Below are 5,603 nucleotides of genomic sequence, written 5' to 3'. Positions count from 1 at the left end.
AGGCACACAGACCCTCCGGAGCCGGAATGGAAATGAGTGTTTACACGTCAAAACGACGACAGCCATCCTGACGTCAAGTGTACCTGGCCCCCGAGCCGGGGGGGTGATTCCCGGGGGGGGCGCAGAAGGGAGCGGGATGGAGGCGGGGGCGCGGGGGCGAAGCCCGGCGGGCCCCGGGGCACCGGGAGGGGGATGGAGGGGGCGGCAGCGCTCGGCGGGACGGGGATGCGGGCTCTGGTCCCCGAGGGTCGGTCCGTGCCGGTGTGCGATCGTTTCCATTATTGAAGGGCATCGGTGCGGCAGGAGCGCGGACCCCGCCCGCCCCTCGCACCCATCCCGTCGCGGGTGGGTTTTCTGCCCCCTCTCGCCTCGGTGCGAGGGCAGAGCGAGGTGAATTTAGGATTTTTTGTTCAATTGGGCTTCTCACCCGGGACCCACCGGGCGGCACAGTGCGATTACGGCGCGTTATCCCCCGACACCTCCGGCACACCACAGACGTGCTGCACTAATGGGCACCCTGCCCACCCTGGAGATGGTGGGCAAATGTTTATCCTCAAATACAGCTATTCATTTTGTACAATTTCTCATTTTAAAATAATTTCAACTCTCATTCTAATAATCACATGCAGGGGTCTGCACATTGTACTTTTTCAGCAATTCCTTCAATTTGTTAAACAGTTATTTACACATTTTCATTTTGCATCTGCATTTCCCCAGCCCCTTCAGCTTTATTTAACATTTCAGCTTTATTTAACATTGCCTCTACCTTTTCATTGTCTTTTCACCCGCTAGAAAATGCTTCTAAAACTTTCCCGATGTTCTCTAAATGCCCTTTGCCTCTGAAACTGAACCATTTAGCATCTTCACTTTATGGTGCACTGTATTTCATGTCTTGATTCTTCCAACTTTTTAACTGTAAATTTTAGCAAGCTGGTTTTAGATCTGTGCTCCAAGACTTTGCTTCTTTCCATTTATTATGGAGTGACAGATATGCCTGCTTTGCTCTTCACTGGCTTCTAAAATGGGAAAATAAACAAAACATACATATGAAACAATGAGGGGAGGAAAACATTTTAAAAGATCATTGCTTCAGTGTCTGACATCTCACTCCCAGGTATCACCAGGGGAGTGGATATGGTTCTGGACATCTCCCATGGACGCACAGGGACCAGGGGCTGCAATCACTGCCACTGCTCTGCCAGCTGTCAGAGTAGGAGCCTCAAAAAACAGGAATATGAATGGATCCACGAGAGGGGGAAAGGGCGAGTGTGTAGTACGCGTACTAGAAATGCCAAGAGAATATCAATAAATATTGATATAGACTAGAACACTGATAAAATGGCACTGGAACACCATTCTCTTGCTCATCCACGTTTGCTTTCTGCAACATGGTGCAACAGCAGATCAAGGTTCACCAAAGCCAAGGCAGCAACCAGGGCACGTGGTTCCTGTTCATTTTAATTTATTTTGTTCTCTGCATGGTTTTCTCCGTGCTCACTGCCAAAAATACAATTTATTCACTTTCCTGGACAGATGCCTTAAAGATCCCTCTGTTCCATTTTTAGAGCTGTTTCTGAGGCTTTATTTAAATGTGGCCACCTCACCAAGCAATTTCTGATTCCATGTGGGTTTTTCCTGTGTGAGTGTTACCTCCAGTGGTAACACAAACTGCTTTTTTACCTCTCATTTCTCATCACTGACAGTGCAAACTGGCATGGCTTTTTTGCTGCACTTTGTGTTAAGGAACTCTGCAGAAATTTTGTCTCCATACAGAAATTAAATCAGAGTTGTATGTACATATAATGACATTTTATATCCTCAAGTCTTTAAGTAGTAGTCAGAACATCTAGATCCACAGGAGTGTTTTGAAAGTCTAGGCACCCTTTTCTAAATGATAAATACATTCACATGTGTTTGGTTTTTTAAGAAATCCTTCCATGCAGGATGATGGGCTATGTACAGAGTTCGGAATTGTGCTGGAGAATGAGTCTGTGCCACATGGACTTGGTTATGTCATCCATTCAGGAAAGATGCTGTCCAATGCACTAAATTCCCATCTAATAATAGCACAATAAATAGGAACAGCTTGCTCAGCAGCATCAGGTGGAGTCAAAGATAATTGTTTTATGCTTCAGAAACAATTTAGGCTTGTTGTTTACCAGTGAAATATTTATTTAGTCCCTACTGCACTCGGTGGTATTCTGAGTGTAAGATCTGAAGCGAGGCTGGTTATGAAAATATTATTTCTTCTTTATAACTTCAGTTTAACATGGAATTCAAGGTAGACCTGCTTCCAGGGGGTCCACATCCCAATACAAATCTGCTGCAGAGGTTTTTTTCAGTGAGAATAGTTACATTCCCCAAGCAGAAATATACCCTTGTAGACCTAGTGGAAAATATTCCTTTGCACATAGGTAAGATATCCACGAATACCGCATGTAACACTGAGGATGAAATCCTAAGTTACAAGGGCCAGGAGTTTACCTGAGTGGGTTTTTCTCCCTTATTGTCAAAAGGCATGCAAATATTTGAGGCTGTAGCTGTGCTTTTGTACCCACATTTCTGATCCTCCAAAGACATCTCCATGAAAAAGGGAGACAGGCTGGTTTTGAAAAGCCAGGTATTCACACACAGCACCCCGTTTCCTTGCTTGTTAGCAGACATAACTTATTTAAACCTGGTAATCCTTATTCAAAGTTCAAGGCCATAACCTGGAGCCCAGCTCTCTGCTGGCTGCCGTGGCACCTCTCCAGACATCTGTTCCTGGTGTGGGGAGCATCACTCTCTGCAGCTGGTGCCCCGTGGCTTCACCATGTCCACGCTGATGTCCAACAAACCCATCCCTTCAGTCAGAACTGTGCAGTGGGGAAGGCTGGAGGAGTTCAGGAGCTTCAGCACCTCTGAACAGTGGCCAGAGCTCTGTGACATTTATCTCTTACAGAGGTGGGAAGCACAGGCATGAAACCTTGCAAGCTGTGAATTGAGAAAGCTGTCACAGAAATGAAAGTACCCCAGGAAGGGATAAAGTGAGAAAGAGGCATTTCTTCTTTGTGCATCTTGTAGAAGGAGAGCAACTGTCTTCTTGCTGAGGCAATTAAGGAAAGAGCAGAGATAAACAGGAGCAGGACATAAGGAAAACCAAAGGCAGGTAAAAGCACTGTGACGGTGTTCACAGGGGTCTCAGGTTGAGGGAAGAGATGAGGATCTGACTCCATGTTTCAGAAGGCTTGATTTATTATTTTGTGACATATATTACATTAAAACTATACTAAAAGAATAGAAGAAAGGATTTCATCAGAAGGCTAGCTAAGAATAGAATAAGAAGGAATGATAACAAAAATTTGTGGCTCGGACTCTCTGTCCAAGCCAGCTGACTGTGACTGACTGTGATTTGTTGTATTACAAACAACCACATGAGACCAGTCACAGATGCACCTGTTGCATTCCACAGCAGCAGATAACCATTGTTTACATTTTGTTCCTGAGGCCTCTGAGCTTCTCAGGAGGAAAAATCCAAAGGAAAGGATTTTCATAAAAGATGTGTGCGACAGAAGCACCATGTTTATCTGCAGAAAACTCAAAGGAGCTCAGGAGGATGCCGCTGTTTTATCATCTTGGTTTTTTGCAAGCATATTTTGGATGAAGAAAGGTATTATGTAATGACATTTTCCTTTAGATCAGTGACAATGTAAAAGCCAGACAGGGGATTCATCTCTGATGTCATATCTTGATCAGCCCATTTGATTTTGTGAGATCAAGCCAAGCATATTTTTTCTACCCACAGAGCTTGCTTTCAATATGTATGCTGAATTTGGGTTAAAATACTGGTAGTTCTTGATGGGTAAGCATAAACCCACTCTATGAAAAACCAAAGAGGTGTGTTTAGGGAGCAGGAGGAGCATATCCTGAACATTACTAAGCCCCTGCACACACTGCTGGGTTGACAGAGAGAGATAAAACCAAGCCTTGGCTCTGGGAATCTTCTACCACACAGAGAAGTGAAGCAGAGACTTTTCCTGTCCACTGCAAGCCTTGCTGTGACAGGAAGAGTGATGCAGAAACAGAGATACATGCTGGGAGGGACAGATCACAGCACAGGATTTACATTCAGCCCAGTCCTGGACTAGGGATTTTGGCTGCTGGGTATCACCAGCCTTCACCTCTTAAGGGTGGCCCTCCAGCTGTTCAGCCACCCTTCTTCTTTTATTTCTCCTGCAAGTGCATTCACCCAGGAGAAAAAAATCTTGTCAAAAATCTGTTATATAAAGGCACCATTGACATTTTTGCCTGTGCCTCATTCCAAAATCTTCCTGTCTTTAACACCACAAGGCCAGTAGGTCTTACACAGCTGTTGGGAGCTAAATGTTTGGTTTTTTTTAAACACAAAACTTCAGCCTGTGAGGTATAAAACCAACCAGGAGTTGATATTATTTTACTGTTTCTATTTGGAGGATGTTAACACCACTCAAATGTCCAAACTGAGGATGTTAACACCACTCAAATGGGAATTTGTATTATATGTGGCTTTAATTTGCAAAGTCAGAGCACCACTTTTTAAAACAAGAGTAGCTGGAAATGCAGTTTGATGCCTGAAGTGCTTGTGGTGGCTGCTGCAGTTTAATTAGTTAAATACTAAAAAGGGCTGTGCTGCTTGTATTTAATTTGGCTGTGGACCGAAGAACACTCTTGAAACCCACTCTTTTACAGTAACACTATTTCTTTTTCTGCAGGAGCCAGCACTACAAAGCAATTGGAGGACGGCATAAAAGAGGCCATATGTGCAGGCAATCACAGAGGATAAGGGGGAACACCTGTTTTTCCATCAATTACAGCCTGTGAGCTCGCGGGGCATATTTATTCTGGGGGCATTACATTTGCTTGGGTAATAGCCCATGACACATTTCCTGTTTTACAGCAGACAAGCCCCGGGAAGGAGCTAATCATGTCTGTACAAATGAAACACAAACATGCCCTCCTGGCCATACACGTGGTTGAACAGGGGCCCTAATGACACCAGGAGCCACCCGGGGCCAGCAGGAAGCAGTTGGGGAACAACCACACGTTTGTGGCCACCTGGATGGGTCTGTTTGCTCTGCAAAGCCAACCTGAGTAAAAAAGCCCTGGGAAAAGGCATGGGTGGGGCTGTAGGAGAGGTCGGTGCCCTCAGGGAAATGGTAATAATCTATTTGGTAAGGACAAAGTCCAACTCAAGTGTTTTACTGATGGCAATAGAAAGAGGTATTATTGGGGATTTTTCTTGAAAATCCTGATAGAAGAAGTGAACAAAGAAAGGAAATATTTTAAGAAAAAAAAATTTATTTTTATTTTTATTTTTAATTTATTTTTTAATTTTTATTTTTGTTTTTTTAATTTTAATTTTATTTTAATTTATTTTCTTTTATTTATTTTATTTTTATTTTAATTTTTATTTTTAAGGAAATATTTTATCACCTGTATCTGCAAACCTGACGTTTTAAATTTCTTCATACCTGTGTTACATTTGTAATAATATTTTATTTACGGTAATGATTTTATTCTACTAGCCTGCAAGCTCTTAAATAAATCCCTATAGAAGGATGAATATATTCACAAATCTGTTGTTC

The sequence above is a fragment of the Melospiza georgiana genome, chromosome Z (assembly GCF_028018845.1).
Source record: "Melospiza georgiana isolate bMelGeo1 chromosome Z, bMelGeo1.pri, whole genome shotgun sequence".
NCBI classification, from domain to species: domain Eukaryota; kingdom Metazoa; phylum Chordata; class Aves; order Passeriformes; family Passerellidae; genus Melospiza; species Melospiza georgiana.
This window is presented reverse-complemented; position numbering follows the sequence as displayed.